Source organism: Hemiscyllium ocellatum, chromosome 34, assembly GCF_020745735.1.
Source record: "Hemiscyllium ocellatum isolate sHemOce1 chromosome 34, sHemOce1.pat.X.cur, whole genome shotgun sequence".
NCBI lineage: Eukaryota > Metazoa > Chordata > Chondrichthyes > Orectolobiformes > Hemiscylliidae > Hemiscyllium > Hemiscyllium ocellatum.
Window position 1 is genome coordinate 11,392,642 of NC_083434.1, and position 16,322 is coordinate 11,408,963.

At 42.4% G+C, this 16,322-nt stretch overlaps 1 protein-coding gene across 3 annotated transcripts in view; it reads right to left on the minus strand.

The window, feature by feature from the left end:
- dek (DEK proto-oncogene) overlaps positions 1-3,638 on the minus strand; it is a 37,596-nt gene extending 33,958 nt beyond the window's left edge. For 2 of the 3 annotated variants that reach the window (XM_060850242.1, XM_060850241.1), the window contains exon 1: positions 3,149-3,638. The gene's annotated coding sequence lies outside the window, so the exon portion shown is untranslated. The remainder of the gene's footprint in view (positions 1-3,148) is intronic. The other variant, XM_060850243.1, reaches the window with a different exon arrangement.
- Between the last annotated feature and the right edge of the window lie 12,684 nt (positions 3,639-16,322).

Below are 16,322 nucleotides of genomic sequence, written 5' to 3' on the forward strand. Positions count from 1 at the left end.
AGAACTTTGGGTCCATACTCAATGGAATTTAGAAGAATTTAGGGAAAGCTCATTGAAAATTACAAAATACTGAGAGGTCTGGATACAGTGGACATGGAGATGTTTTCTCTAGTAGGAGAGACTAGAACTCCAAGGTGAAGGGACGATTCTTTAGAACTGAGATAGGTTGAATTCCTGCAGCCAGAGTGTGATAAATTTGTGGAACTCATCGCTACACATTCATTTGGAGACCAAATCATTGAGTGTATTTTAGAGATAAATAGGTTCTTAATTAATAAAGGGATCAAGGGTTAGTGGGTGAAGATAGGAAAGTGGGCTCAGAAGCAGAATCAGCCATGATCAAATGGGCCTAATCGTGCTCCTATATCTCATGGTCTAACTTGGTCATTGATGGTAAAATAGAATTGCAATTTTCAAGCAATACATTTTGTTGACTCTTTCTAAGCTTGCCAATATAATAGTTAGGATTATAAATAAAAAGTCAGAAATTGAGCCAGTTAACCATGTGAAATACGTAATGAACTGAACTTCAGGTTGAAAAAGGTAAGTAAGAAGCTCATTCCACCTTAAATTCTTGGTAGCAGTATACTAAAATTGTGCAGAACCACATGGTTACATTTATATAATTGATGGTGACGCATTTCAAAGCATCTCTCATGAGCTTTAACAAAATTATGCACTACACCACATGGGGGACTTAAAACTTAAACAGATAGATTTTAAAGAGCTCTTAAGTAGTAGTAACGGAGAGACGTTTAAAAGGAGGTTGTGCTCCTTTAGCGCCTAGCTACTGAAAGCACAACAGAAAATTAAAATAAAAGGATGATTAAGACATCATAAGTGAAGGGATGCAGTTATACATGAATGAAAGGTTGACAGCAGTTAGAGATAGGAGGTAGCAAGAATAGAAGGATTTGAAAATAACGATGAGAATTTTAAGTCAAGGTTTTTCCTCGAGTCCATTCAAATGACAATTCAGTGACAGAATGATGAGTGAATGGGAGTTGGCAATCAAACATGCTGATGACTAAGAACCAATTACCAAAAATGTACTGCACCGGTGACAGAGATAGACCCAAAGACAGTTATCAAACACTGGGGAGTAGAAAGAGTCACTTTGGAAGACCGCATCAGAAGCAAATTCAAAACAGCTGCAGGTGCCATCAAAAACAAAGCAAAGGAGGTGCGGATTCATAAAGAACCAGTTAGCATACCAACCAGAAAGAAAAGCACACAGATAGAAGATGTTGAGCAAGGTGAGGACAGGGAGGAGTTTAGAAATGAGGCCCAGGATATTAAATTCAATGCATCAAGGAACAGAGAGCCAAATTTGGTTCACATGCATCAGAGTACATGATACCAATTCAATTTTGAACAAACTGAAGATTGAGAAAGGAGGATAAGAGATTAGCAAGTAAGGTTTTGCAGTAAACATGTCAAAAAGACCAGGTTAAGGTTTCAACTACAGGGGGGAAATAGAGGAGGAGACAAGGAATAGTATAATAGGTAGACAGTAGTTTTGAATGCAAGCTTTAATTCTCATCACTGGATTGGCTAGTACACAAAATTTTGCACAATCTACTCTATTTCCAGATAATAATGTGAAAGAGGATTGTTTATTGAAATTGCAGTTTTTCATTGACGATACTGTGGCATAGAATCTCACAAAACACCATGAATTAATACAGGGATGTTCAAGATCTTTTGAAAATTATGAAACAAGATGTAGTTAGCTCAGCTGGCTCACATGGGTTTGATTCTCATTCTGTCTGATTTAGGACCTGCCTCCTTACCTTACAAAGATAAGCAAAACTATAGCACTTTGCCATTGTGTGGCAAATAATCTCTAAAGAAATGCTTCTGAACAGAATGCAGAAAAGTAAGTTGATATATGAAGCTAGTCACCTCATGCAGTAGTTCTTACTCTTTGAAGGAGCAATCCTATAAGCCCCATTTCTCTGCTCCTTGCCCTGAACTTTTCCCTAAGATCCCAGTAGCTATTTTAAGTATGTTCTAGATTATGTAACACTGCCCTTAAAATATCAAAATCTTCTAATTCACTGATAAAAACCCACTGGAGATATTTCAGCAACTGACGAAAACAAATAATAAGACCACATGACAAGAGCAGAAGGAGACCATTCAGGCAGAGTCTGCTGTCATTCAATTACTGACTCCAATCTCCTGTTGTTTTACTATAACGTTCTATTGCCTGACGGATTTTAAAAAACGTCTATCTCAGCCTTGAATATACTGAATGACCCAGCCTGGACACCCCTCTGCAGCAGAATTCCACAGATTCACCAGCCTCATTAGAAATTACTCATTTGTCTTAAATGTGCAACCTCTTAAAACTGCACTAACATGAACCAAGCAAGGTTTTAATGAGGTACAAATTCATTAGTTTACAAACTCAATAGAAGTGGCGCTAGATTTTATTTCTCTGAAAAGTTGTTAAAAATTTAGACCACCATGCTTGATTTCAAAGAAATCTATTTAAATACGTAAAATGCTGGTGATTAGACGTTATGCATTTCCCTTCGTGAGTTTATTTTCCGATCTCTCTTTCAAGTAAAACTGAAGATTCATTGATGTAACACGCTGCCGTGGTTAGTAACCCCATTAGATTTGAAACAAAACAGTTTCATTCCTCTACAAGATCTGATGGCGGGAAACACAAAACAGGGGAGAAAAATAATGCAAACTACAGCCTGGAGCTCGCAGAGGGTCGGGATGAAGAGATCAGGTTTAACTTGATGCACAGCGGCCTTTTAAGTTAATCCGAATTCGGATTGATTGTGGTGCGGTTAATTGGGGACTGAGTCCGGCCCAGAACTACAGACATCCTTCCCCCATGTTTATGGGATTTCTCCAGCTCAGCCTTCTGCACCTCGCTGCCCTGTGCCAGGCTCAGCATCCCCAGGATTGAGAGTCGGGACAGGCTCCTCAATGTTAACCGCAGGACGAAGCTGCAGATTTTCTGTCAGTCTGGCCCGGACACGCAAGTTGGATCCGGCGGCCCAGGGGGCGGCGCGACTGCAGTTGTTTTTTCCCCCCTCCCCTCATCGCTCCCTGTCTCTGCTCCCACCCAAGTAACTCCGAGAGTCGGTGAGAGCGAGAGGGCAATCAGAAGTGCCGCGGAACTTACCTAGATCCAATGTAAGGCCAGGCGACAGTCCTCAGGCGGGCGGGCGGCCGATTTCAAACCGCTCGAGCTCTTCGGTTCAAAATGGCAGTTGTGGCGCACGCGGGAAAACGGCATCCAATCGGAGTGAAGAATGGGAGGAAGTGCGGGAGGGCCCTTAGCAACCAGGGGAGGGGGTGATGAGCGAGCGACAGGCTGTGTCTGACCGTCCACCCACACAGAATACATGTGGAGACTGGAGATATGAAACACAGCGTGGGCATGGCCCTTTTATCAATAATCTCCCAGGCTGTCCATCAGCGGAACTAAGCGCTTCTTTGACATCTCTGGTAACAGAAAGCCAACCTTGCAAAGAAAACTTAACAAATCAGGGTTAAATGAGGCACTGCAGCACCGCCCCGTTCTCTGGTGGCCCTTCCAGCAGGTTCCCGTGGCCGCGGCAGAGAAACAGACCCTTGGAGTAAATGGCTGTCTGCTCCCAAACTCCGCTCGTTGGACTCTTCGGCCAGGCCCAGGCGGAGCTCACCGCGAGGTGGTGCCACAAACCTACTCAGCTTTAATGTGGAAGAGCTGGTTTTGAACTGGGGTGGACAGAGTTTAAAAATCACACAAAACCAGGTTACACTGCAACAGGTATATTTGAAAGCACTAGCTTTTGGAGCACTATTCCTTCATCAGGTGGTTGTGGAATATAAGATCTTAAGACCCAAAATTTATAGCAAATGATTACAGTGATATATTGAACAAACCTGGATTGTAAAGTCTTTCATCTTTAAGAATGCACGTTTCCGTTGATTAATATGTAAATTTCAGAACTTCTTTTAAGTTACCTTCTCAGTATCACTTAAGGTTTTATAACAAAAGGTGACATATCAGCTCAGACAATGCATTAAAGGTGTGAGGTTAGAGTCAGACTGGAATTGATAAAATATTACATGTATTGAGTGCCAGCAGATTGAGCAAAATAGAATGTATCTGCAAATATAATTCTGCAAATACAAATTCACCCCATCAACTTATACATATGGGCTGGAGAGAGAGTGAGTGAGTGCATGTGAGTATGTGTTTGCATGTGTGCAAGGTGGGTAAAGTGTGTATGTGAGTGTCATGGAGTACAGCCCGTGAGAGGATGAGTGTGCAAGAGTATATGTTTATGAGAGAGAGCATGTTAATGAGAGAAGGTCTGTGTATGAGTATGTAAGAGTGTGCATGTATGTGTGCTCTTCTGTGTTTATGAGAGTGTGTATACTGTAGTGGGGTCACCTCTAGTGTGACATGAACACAAGGTCCCAGTTGAGGCCATCCTCATGGGTACCGAACTTGGCTATCAGCCTCTGCTCAGCCACTTTGCATTGTTGCCTGTCCCAAAGTCCGCCTTGGAGGATGGTCACCTGAAGATCCAAGGCCGAATGTCTCCAACCGCTGAAGTATTCCCCGACACGCAGGGAACATCCCTGTCTGGTGATTGTTGTGAGTGCGGTGTCTATTCTTCCCCATTATAGCATCTGCTTGGTCTCGCCAACGTACCATGCCTCGAGGCATCCTTGCTTGCAACGAATGAGAGAGACAATGAGTACCTGCCCTGTACATGGTGGGTAGTGTCCCCACATGTAATGGCGGTATCCATGTTGACACTCTGACACGTCTTGTATTGGTTGCCATGACAGGGTTGTACAGTGTTGTGGTTGATGGTGTCCTGAAGGCTGGGCAGTTTGCTGCAAACAGTGATCTGTTAAAGGTTTGGCAGTTGTTTGAAGGTGAGAAGTGGAGGTGTAGCAAAGGTCTTGGCGAGGTGCTTATCTTCATTGATAATGTGTAGCAGGCTGCGAAGAACGTGGCATTATTTTTCGGCTTCTGGGAAGCACTGGACAATGTAGGGTACCCTATCAGTTGCAACCTGTATCTGTCTCCTGAGGAGGTCACTATAGTTTCTCGCGGTGGCATGTCGGAACTGGCGATCGAAGAGTTGAGCATTGTACTCTGTTCGTACAAGGGCATCCTTGAGCACCTTCAGCTGTCTGTCACAGTCCTCCTTCTCTGTATAGAACCTGTGTATGCGTAGGGTTTGTCTGTAGGGGATGGCTTTTTTAATATGTTTAGGGTGAAAACTAGAAAAGTGTAGCATCATGAGGTTATCGTGGGTTTGCAGTAAAGTGCTGAGGTGCCCATCCTTGATGGAGATGCATGTGTCCAAGAATGAGATAAATACTAAAGAGTAGTTCATGGTAAGTCTGATGGTGGGATGAAACTTGTTGATATCACTGTGTAATTGTTTCAGTGACTCCTTGCCATGGGTCCAGAGGAAGAAAATGTTGTCAATATATCTGGTGTATAGTTTTGATTGGTGGTCCTGTTCAGCAAAGAAGTCTTGTTCGAACCTGTGCATGAAAGTGTTGCCATACTGGAGTACAAATTTGTTCCCCATGGCTGTTCTGTGTGTCTGGATGAAAAACTGGTTGGCAAAGGTGAAAATGTTGTGGTCTAGGATAAAGCGGATGAATTGTAGGACAGTACTCGGAGATTGGCAGTTTTGGTATTGAATACTGAGGCTGTTGCCACAATGCCGTCATCGTGGGGGATGCTGGTGTAGAGTGCTGAAACATCCATTGTAACCATGAACGTTCCCGGTTCGACTGGTCTGTGGGTATGAGTTTCTGTAAGAAATCTGTAGTGTCATGACACAAGCTGGGGGGTCTCCTGTACAACGGGTTTCAAGATTCCTTTGACACTGCCAGAGCGGTTCTCACACAGGGTCTCATTGCCAATATGATGGGACACCCCTGTGTGTTGGCTTTGTATATCTTTGGAAGGCAGTAAAAGTTACCAAATCTACTCCTTTGGTCACTCCTCTACGAATCTCTATGATGACACAACAATCACCAGACAGGGTGTTCCCTCCCAGTTGGGGAACACCTCAGCGGTCTGGGACATTCAGCCTTAGACCTTCGGGTGACTGTCCTCCAAGGCGGACTTCAGGATAGGCAGCAATGCAATGTGGCCGAGCAAAGGCTGATGGCCAAGTTTGGTACCCATGAGGATGGCCTCAACCGGGACCTTGGGGTTATTGCACACTACACGTGACCCTACGCCATCTCTTTCACTCTTCAAACTGAAACCTGCAACCCATTTTAAAAGATGAACAATCTAGGTTTCTTTAATATATCATTTCAACTGCATGACACCAAATCTTTTGCTGTAAAGTCTGTGTCTCATGATCCTGCTGCACAACTATTTGATGAAAAGCCAACACTCCAAAAGCTAGTGCTTCCAAACAAACCTGTTGGATTCTGACCTGGTCTTGTGTGATTTTTAATACTACTCAGCTTTGCACCAAGTGTCCAAAGATCCGGAGTGTGGCAAGATATTAATTAGCACTGTCCTCTGAAAATGAATCAGCGACTGCACTCTCACACACTACGTGTACACGTCAAATGCATATTCCTCAGGTATCCGAAATTAGATGCATCTCTTGAGTGCATGAGCCACCAAGCAACAATTTATTGCACGTGACTGTCGTGTACAACATCTCCCATACTAAATCCCTGAGAGAAACAGAAAGCTTTTGCATGACGAGTTTCCAAGGCGAGGGTGGGAATTTCACGCCTGCATGACAATTATAACTGCTTATGTTCATTTATCCCAAACCCCTGAAAATTACTGGAGATGGAAAAGGGGATGAAAATCCAGGAATCTGCTCCTCTGGGCAATTCAAAAGCCTGTCTGATCCATTTCAGTCTCCTTGTTGAAATAGGAATATCTGGCCCTTTGTGACTAGGTTTTGGAGTGGCATATCAGACAAAGTGAAATCCTAATTTGCTGCCATTCAGGTTTGAACTGTTTTCTGTTATGGCTGTAAATCGCAGTGCTGAAGGGCTTGTAGGAGCTCACAGCTCTTCATCAATTTGTCTTTTGACAGATTACTAGCATTAGTGAGACACTGTCTTTCCTTGTGGCATTGGCTTCATGGAATACAAATACATTATCCACTTTAATTTTCCCATTGCTACAGTTGCCATTCTACCGGTGCCCTTTCTGCTGCCTGTCTTAACTGAGAAGGCTGCTGCTCATGCCAAAGTCAGCAGCCTGGAACTGAAAGATCAGGGTGTAGAGTTGCCTAAGATCATCCTCAGTGATTATCTGCAATACCTTTACTGAAAGTCAGCAGACTTCAATGAGCTGTACTGGAGCAAGTGTGGTACTAACATGTAATAACAGTAGAACAAGATACCTTGAAGATATCCATTAAAGGAATATGAAAGGCTGTTTAGTTGAACATTGCATATAGAGAAAGTCTTGTCGTTATATTCCAGAAAATTACAACCACCATGATTTTAAGATAAGTATTGATTCCTATCGGAGTGAAGTTCTGTCAGGGGGTTCTTTTGCAGACAATTTTTTTAAAACATTGCCAGTCAATGACCATTATCAACAAGAGACAATCTAATCACCACCGCTTCACATTCAATGACGTAACCATCACTGAATCTTCCACTATCAACATCTTAGAGATTATCATTGACTAGAAACCCAACTGGCACATAAATACAGCTATTACCTGATAGTTCATAGTCTAAGAATATAGCAGCAAGTAACTGACCTCCTGAGTCCCCAAAGCCATTTACAAGGTACAAGTCAAGAGTATGATGGAATACTCCCCATTTGCCTCAGCTCTAAAAACACTCAAGCTTGACATCTTCAAGGACAAAGCAGCCCAGTTGATTGGGATTACATCCACAAGCATCCATTCTCTCCACCACTGATGTTCAGTAGCAGCAGTTTTATTATCACCAAGATGTATTGAGAAATTTACCAAAGATCCCTAGATAGCATTTTCCAAACCTACAGACGCTTTCATCTAGAAGGACAAGGGCAGCAGATATATGTGAATTCCACCACCTGCAAGTTCCCCTCCAAGCCACTCACCATCCTGACTTAGAAATACTTTGCCGTTCCTTCACTGTCACTGGATCAAAATCCAGAAATGCCCAAAGGGCATTGTGGGTCTACCTATAGCACATGGGCTGCAGTGGTTTAAGAAGACAGCTCACCATCACTACTCAAGGGCAACTAGGGATGGCTAGTCAATGTTGGCCAGCCAGTGACACCAACATCCCAAGAGAGAATTGTTTCAAATCCTGTAAATTGAAATATGGTACTTTAAACAGCTAAATTCTTACATTGCTAAATTAAACAAATGTTTAAAAGAGTACCTTAGTTTCAACTTACAGCATCTCCTGTAGTTGACCCACCAAGATGTGCCTGCGGTCGACATCAAGAGGCCTTTGCTTGTCAGGCCCCTGACTACCTGCATGAGCCATTTCTTGTTCCTGTCTGCATTGTGGCCAAATGATCTTTTTAGAGAGACCACAGCTCCCTACTTGCTGGCTGCCAAAACCTGGCTTTCCACAGGCCACTGTGCACTTGGGCTGTGTCCCTTGGCATTGTACGGCATTGGCCTTCCTTCCCCACTACCTGGCCAGCTGGTGTCAGTGATGCTGAGCTCAGATTGTAGCTCATGGTGAATTGTAGCTGATGGGAAATTTAGGACAGTGGCTAATCTGACGATAGAAGCTTATTGACACCTGCCCTACTCCAGATGGAATTTAGCAACTTTTCTGCTTTGTTCCCCTGGTATGGCCATGGGGACCTGTGGTGTCAATCGTGGCCGAGGTGGAGGCTGGCGTTTGAGCTTTGTCATGGCCAGTTCCCTGATAATTGGGGCAAAGTTGTGGTTTTATGTGGTGTATTTGCAGAATCACAGAATTGTTTTGTGCAAGAGGCTATTCAGCCCACTGTTTTTGCAATGGCTTTCTGATCATTTTATCAGTATCAATCCCCTGTCCTTCCCCTGCTATAGTTTCCACTTTATAAGTTATCCAAGGCCCTCTTGAGTACCTCAATTAAGCCTGCCTCCACCACACTTCCAGGTAGGACAGTCCAGATCCTAACAACTATGTGAAAATATCGACCCCTGTGGAAATCTAATGCAAACCTTCTTCCAGTCTGAAGAATACCCATTAACAGTATTCTTTGTTTTCTACCACTTGGCAATTTTGAATCAATGTTTACTACTGTTCCATTTTATTCCATGGCCTATAACTTTTCTCATAAGTCTGTTTTGTGGCAATGTCTTTTGTAGTCCTTGTACAACACAAAAATGATGTTGCCCTCTTCAATCTTCTCTGGTACCTCTGTTACCAACTTACCCAGCAAGTTGGACATGCTTTTCCTTTATAAAATCTGCATTGACTCTTCCAAATAAACCCTCACTTTCCTAAATGATTATTGATTATATCCTGAGTAATTGTTTCTAGAAGCTTCAGCATCACCAACATCAAACTAACTACAGGAGCCACCCATTCACAGGGGATACATTCCAAGACCTACCACGGTTGCCTGAAACCATGGATAGTAGTGAACCCATTCATTTAAATGGGAAATGTACCTTCCCAGCAGCCGCCTGGTTCTGGAACCTTCCATGTAATATTTTAGACCTGTGGCAAACCGTGGAAACCAATTCCACGGATACGGCAGTCACCCTGTATTTGCTGAATTTGCTGAGCTGATCTTTTTTGAACAAGGGTGTAATGTTTGCAATTCTTCAGTCATAGAGTTATACAATACAGAAACAGACGCTTCAGTCCAACTCATCTGCACTGACCAGACATCATAAACCGATCAAGTCCCATTAACAGCATTTTGCCCATATCGCTCTAAAGCCGTCTTATTCATATACCCATCCACATGCCTTTTAAGTGTTGAAATTATACCCTTCTCCTCCATCTCCTCTGGCAGCTCATTCCATACATTCATCACGCTCTGCATGAAGAAGTTACCCCCTCAAGTACCTTTTAAATCTTTCCTCTCTCTCCTTAAACCTGTGCCCTCTAGTTTTGGACTCCCTATCCTGGGAAAAAGACTTTGGCTATTCACCCTATCCATACCTATTATGATTTTATAAACTTCTGTAAGGTCACCCCTCAGCCTCAGTCATTCAATAACTCTTCTGAATTCAGGGAGTGTTGAAAGATTATTGCCAGAGACTCTGCAAATATCGCTTTCACTTTCTTCACTTTCCTTGGATGCATCTCATCTGGTGTAGTTCCTAATCATCTTGAAGTACTAACAGCTTATCCAATATATCCTCCTTACCAATTTTAAATACATTTTGAGAAGTTATGTAGCTCAGGTTGAGGTTCTGGATGTACGTTTGCTTGCTGAGCTTTCAGCAAGTTCATTTTCAGACATTTCATCACCATACAAGGTAATATCTTCAGTGAGCCTCCGAGCAAAGCACTGCTGATGATTCCTGCTTTCTATTTATATGTTTGGGTGTATTTGGGTTAGTGATGTCATTTCCTAATCTTTTTCTCAGGAGATGGTAAATCGGGTCCAAGTCAATGTGTTTGTTAATAGAGTTCCGATTAGAATGCCATGCTTCTAGGATTTCTTGTGCGTGTCTCTGTTCGGCTTGTCCTCAGGTGGATGTGTTGTCCCAGTCGAAGTGGTGTTCTTCCTCATGTGTATGTAAGCATACTAATGAGAGGGGGTCCTGTCTTTTTGTGGCTAGTTGGTGTTCATGTATCCTGGTGGCTAGTTTTCTGCCTGATTGTCCAATGTAGTGTTTGGGTTACATGTGTTCAAAAAGAACAGGTACCCAATGAAGCCAGCCCACAGATTTCTGAGCAACAAACTGAAACAAGCAGACAAAACACGTCCAGAAACCCTAGCCCCTACATCAAAGACCCTGCATCATGGTAGCCCACAAACCCACCAACACAATAAAACAGCAGCTAATGATCTTGAAAGAACCTACACAGACAACAAGCAAAACTAATGCCATTTACAAAATACCTTGCAAGGACCGTAACAAACACTACATTGGACAATCAGGCAGAAAACTAGCCACCAGGATACATGAATATCAACTAGCCACAAAACAACATGACCCTCTCTCACTAGTATCCTGATGTACAGATGAGGAAGGACACCACATTCGACTGGAACAACACATCCACCGAGGACAAGCCAAACAGAGACATGCATGTGAATTCCTAGAAGCATGGCATTCCAATCTGAATTCTATCAACAAACACATTGACTTGGAGCCAATTTACCACCTCCTAAGAAAAATAACAGGAAATGACATCACCACAGGAAATGACACCACCAACCCAAAGAAACCCAAACTTATAAATAGAAAGCAGGAATCATCAGCAGTGCTTCTTCCGGAGGCTCACTGAAGATGTTAGCTAGTATGGTGACGAAACATCTGAAAGTGAACCTTCCAGCTCAGTGAGCAAACTTACGTTCAGAATTTTTTAAACGCTTTTTGTGATTGAGTCGCCATGAACTGGGTGGCATCTGCCTCATAAGTAAAGACAAATACAAAGTATTCATTTCACAGCCTAGTCATACTTTTTGCTTCTATATATTAATCCACTGTACCATTCAGTGAGATCACGACTTTACCTTCACACTCACATATCTCAACCTTGAATATTCTTAATAACCCAGCCTCGATAGCTGTATACAGAAAGAATTCCACATAGTCATTGCTCTCTCAGAGAAGAAATTCCTCCTTGTCTTAGTCTTAAATTAGTGACCCTGCACTCTAAATTTATGTCTTCTGGTCCTCAATTCTCTGACAAAGGGACCAATGTTTGAGCATCTACCCTCTTAAAATTTTTTTACCTTTCAATAAAGTTGCTTCTTAATCATGTAAATTCTGAGTAGAGACCCAACTTATTCAACCTTTTCTCGTTAGATTATCCCTCCAAACTGACATCAACCTCGTGAACCTTTTCTAGACTGCCTCCAATGATTGTTTAGATTAGGCATTAAAATTGTTCACAGTGTGCCAAGTCTATGCCATTTACCAAATGTTTGTCAACACACCAATATGTCTATAACCCTCTAGACTCTTTTATTCTCCTTACTCGCTTTTCCATGTGCTTTGCATCATCAAAGGTGACACAGTGGTTAGCACTGCTGCCTCACGACGCCAGAGACTTGGGTTCAATTCCACCCTCGGGCAACTGTCTGTGGGGACTTTGCATGTTCTCCCTGTGTCTTTACATTGGGTTCTCCGCTTTCCTCCCACAGCTGAAAGCTGTGCAAGTTATGCAGATTGGCATGCTAAATTGCCCATAGTGTTCAGAGATATTTAGGTTAGGTGTGTTAGCCATGGGAAATGTAGGGTTACAGGGGAATGGGTCTGGGTGGGATGATCTTCAGAGGGTCAGTGTGGACTTGTTGAGCCGAATGGCCTGTTTCCATGCTGTAGGGATTCTATGGATCCACAAACTCGGTATTAGTGCCTTCACTTCCCTCATCCATGTCATGAATATATATTGTAAATAATTGTGGCTGGTCCCAGCACAGCTTCCTGTGGCAGTCCATGAGGCACAGTTTGCCATTTTGAATATCACCTCCCCCACAGTCCTCAATGATCTTTACCCACTCTCTGTCTTCTATTAGGTAGCCAATACTCTATCTGTGCTAATTTACCATGCAACATTATGGGCTCTTATTACCGTGTAACATGTGGTACCTTATCAAGCCCCTTTAGGCTGGAGCGTCGGACACTGAGGGGTGATCTTATAGAGGTTTACAAAATCATGAGGGACGTGGATAGGGTAAATAAGCAAAGTCTTTTCCCTGGGGTCAGGAGTCAGAACTAGAGGGCATAGGTTTAGGGTGAGAGGGGAAAGATATAAAAGACACCTACGGGATAACTTTTTCACACAGAGGGTGGTACGTGTATGGAATGAGCTGCCAGAGGAAGTGGTGGAGGCTGGTATAATTGCAACATTTAAGAGGCATTTGGATGGGTATATGATAGGAAGGGTTTGGAGGGATCTGGGCCGGGTGCTGGCAGGTGGAACTAGATTGGGTTGGGATATCTGGTTGGCATGGATGGGTTGGACTGAAGGGTCTTTTTCCATGCTGTACATCTCTATGATTCTATGACTTTAAATCTACTGTTTCTATAACTTTTCTCACAAGTCTGTTTGATGGCAATGTCATTTGTAGATCCTTGTACAACACAAAAATGGCTTGCCCTCATCAATCTTCTCTATTGCCTCTTTAGTACACTCCAGCAAGTTGGACATGCTTTGCCTTTATCTATCCTGCTTGATACCTCCTTGAAGAATTGAATCAATTTATCAGGCATGCTTCCCTTCACCCTGCTTCATATATTATGCATTCTAGATGCTCTGTTTTCATATTCTTTATAATAGAGTCTAATGACATTTTCTCACTGACAGATGTTAAATTAACCAGCCTATGATTACTTATTTTGCTACCTCCCTCCATTTTTGAATAAGGGTGTTACATTGTCAGTTTTCCTCTGTGACTTTTCCAGAATCTAACAATTCTTGGAAGATTACTACTTGTTCATCCACTATCTCTATTACTACTTCTTTTAATTTCCTAGGATGTAACCATTCAGTTCCATGGATTTAATGGCCTTTCGTCCCATTAGCTTTCTTAGTACTTCTTATATGGTGATAGTTATTGTATTTTGTTCCTTTTTTTTCATTTTACCCCTTAATTAAATGTGTTTTCTACTGATAAGACTGATGCAAAGTAGTTATTTCCGGTACCATTTCCTGATTCTCCATTGCTACTTTCACTGCCTCATTCTCTAAGAGGCATATATTTGCTTTGATTCTCTCTTCCTTTTTCTATATTTAGAGGCTGGGATTACTGTAGCTCCTGACTCCCCAGAGCCTGTCTACCATCTACAAGGCACAAGTCAGAAGTGTAACAGAATACTCTTCACTTTCCTGGATGGGTGCAGCTCCAACGACACTTAATAAGCTTGATACCATCCAGTACAAAGCAGCCCAATTGTTTGGTACTACATTCACAAACATACACTCCCTCCACCACCAATGCTCAGTAGCAGCAATGTATACTATCTGCTAAATGCACTGCAAAGATTTATCAAAGATCCTTAGACAGCACCTTCCAAGTCCACAACTACTTCCCTCTAGAAGGACAAGGGTAGTATATACATGAGAACACCACTGCCTTCAATTTCCCCTCCAAACCATTCACCATCCTGACTTAGAAATATATTGCCATTCCTTCCCTGTTGCTGAGTCAAAATCCTGGAACACCATCTCTAAGGGCATTCTGGGTCAAAATCTACAGCATGTGGACTGCAGCAGTTCAAAATGGCAGCTCAACACCACCTTCTGATGGACAACTAGGGATGAACAATAAAATGCTGGCCAACCAATGATGTCTATCCCCCATGAAAGAAAGAGGCTCTTGTTGTCTATTTTGATATTACTTACCAGTTTGGCCATCTTTTGTTGGCTTCTAAAAGTTTTTAACTCTCTGGCTTAATTTTTAACACATATTATACGCTTTCTCTTTCATTTTAATGTTATCCTTAACTTCCTTGGCTAACCAGATTGGTTTATCTCCTTAGAATGTTTCTTCCTCACTGTAAATTTGTTTTGAATTTTCTTATATGTCTGCCATTATTCCTTAACGCTGTTGCTTGTTCAACACCTTTCCCAGTTCACTCCAGCTAACTTGTCCAAGTGATGACCTTTATTCAAGTTTAGCACAATTGTTTCCAACTCTATTTTCTCACTCTCAAACTGTCTGCTAAATTCTACCATGTTATGGCCACTGTTTTCTAGGGGATATATTCCTCTTTTTACCACTCTTTTACCATTGATGTGCTTATTGATGACTCTGGAATTCCCCTTTATCTTAGTGGCCAGTCTTTTTTACAGAATCCCTCTTTGCTCCTTCTATTTGTTTTCTGCACCCCTTCTGAATCTCATGTGTTTGGTTCCCAATTATATTTATTATCTGACCCCTGCTTTAAGCACACTTTTTCTTTGTTAAGAACTAGGAATGTGCAATAAATGCTGACCTTACTAGCAGTACTCATATTCCTGGATTGAATGTAAAAACATTGGGTTCTGGGTGACTTTGTGTTGCAAATGAGAGGCCTTATTTCGAATATATACAAAAACGTACAACTATTTCATGCCCTTAACATAACAAATCATCCCAAGGCACTTCAAAGGAGCATTGAAAAACAAAATAAAACATTACTTAAGGTGATATTACAGCAGCAGGCCAAATGCTTAAAGGTATGTCTTCACCAGTGTCATAAAGAAGAAAGAGAAGTAGACTTGCCAGAGGGGTTTGAGATGGTATTCCAAAGTTTAGGGCAAAGGTGACCAATAATGGAACAATTAAAATCTGGGATCTTCAAAAAGCCAGAATTATTGACAGCACACAATAGGTTGTAGTGCTGGAGATTACATCTATGTGAATGAGTGAGGACGTGGTGGGATTGGGATTGAAGGGGGAAGATAATTTTGAAATCAAATTGTTGCTTGACTGAGAGCCCATGTAGCTCAGCAAGTACAAGGATGTTTTGAGTGTACAACACAGCATTGTGTTCAACACGTGCATTTAAATAATAGAATCCACAGAATCCCTGCAGTGTGGAAACAGGCCTTTCAGCCCAACAAGTCTGCACCGACCCTCCAAATGGCATCACACACAGACTCACCCCCCCCCCCATTCCATATTTCCCATGGCTAACCTGCACATCCCTGGATACTACAGGGCAATTTAGCATGGCCAACCTACCTAACTCACACATCTTTGAACTACGTAATTGAAGTACACTTATACATCTACCAAATCATATGTGCCTTGTCGTAGAAGTCACATGACTATGCCAGAAAAGGAGGGACAACATAGAGCCATAGAGATGTACAGCACGGAAACAGACTCTTTGGTCCAACTCGTCCATGCCGACTAGTATCCCAACCCAATCTAGCCCCACCTGCCAGCACCTGGCCCATATCCCTTCAAACCCTTCCTGTTCATAAACCCATCCAGATGCCTTTTAAATGTTGTAATCGTACCGGCTTCCACCACTTCCTCTGGCATCTCATTCCATACATGTACCACTCCCTGTGTGAAAAAGTTGCCTCTATTAAATCTTTCCCCTCTCACCCTAAACCTCTACCCTCTAGTTCTGGACTTGCCCACCCCAGGGAAGAGACTTTGTCAATTTATCCTATCTGACATGATTGAATTTCACTCCAAACCAGTGAATGGGATTTGATTCAAGCAGTGACACAGATAGAAGAGTTTTGAATGATCTCATGCATACACGTTTAAATGC